This window comes from Schistocerca nitens, chromosome 8, assembly GCF_023898315.1.
Source record: "Schistocerca nitens isolate TAMUIC-IGC-003100 chromosome 8, iqSchNite1.1, whole genome shotgun sequence".
Lineage (NCBI taxonomy): Eukaryota > Metazoa > Arthropoda > Insecta > Orthoptera > Acrididae > Schistocerca > Schistocerca nitens.
Genome location: NC_064621.1, coordinates 631,085,487 through 631,086,531, shown reverse-complemented (window position 1 = coordinate 631,086,531; position 1,045 = coordinate 631,085,487).

The window sequence follows — 1,045 nt, the reverse complement described above, 5'->3', positions numbered from 1 at the left end:
AAAATGATGATCAGATCCCGCAGAAAGTGCCATCACTTCTGTCTCTAAGCTGGTCGTAGGTTGTGTTTAAAAAATGAGCACCATAGAGACAGAAGTAATGACACTTTCTGCGGGACCTGACCATCATTTTGCAGGACAATGCTCAAGCACGTACAGTGCAATCTGTTGCTGACTTGTTTGACTGATGGGGCTGCTAAGTGCTACACCACCTACTGCACTCGCCTGACTTAAGCCCTCGTGAGTTCAACTCGATTTCTAAACTGAAGGAAACACTTCACGGCAGTCGCTTCAGAACTGCTACAAATTCGTCGGGCAATAGACCGCGCCGCTCGAACAGTCAACACAAGTGGCACTGATAAGAGTATCCTACGACTTCCACATCGGTGGCAAACGGTTATACACAATGCTGGTGACTACTTTGAAGGTCAGTAAAACTTTGAAACCCGTATCTATTTTGTACGAGCTGTAAATAAATAGTTGCCACTATTAAAGTTCCAACACTCGTAGATACTCTCGATAAATTTCAAGTTCGTAGTCGTGTTTCGTAGTGGTCTTAAATTTCACAAAAAATGAAAATATGTGCTTTCTCGTAGGCCTCCACTGAATGTGCCAAAATTTTATATACGGCATGTATCAGTTACTTTTGGTGATGCTGTATTGCACAGCCGCTATCAGTAAGGGAAGGCAACTCCTTGTGCGGAGTACATCTAAATGTGTAATTAGCGTGCTACAGTATGATTTCTGATGCCGTATGTAGTAACCTATAGTTCAGTACCTGGGTACTGTATTGTTGTATACACAATTCTTATCGCTTGTAAACCACTAGGTGTGCTATTATTAGGCCGACTTCCTTTCGATGGTCCTCGTAAGAGCGACACATAGGTCTCTGATGTACTTTAGAGATACTGATTCTCTCTCTTTGAGTATCTCCTAACTGCAGTGTACATTGTAAGCTTACTATCAACATGGCTACAGTTTAATTAAAGATAAGGAGAGCCCTTTGGAGTTTGTCGCATTCCTTCTTGCTTTGCATTGCGTTATACCT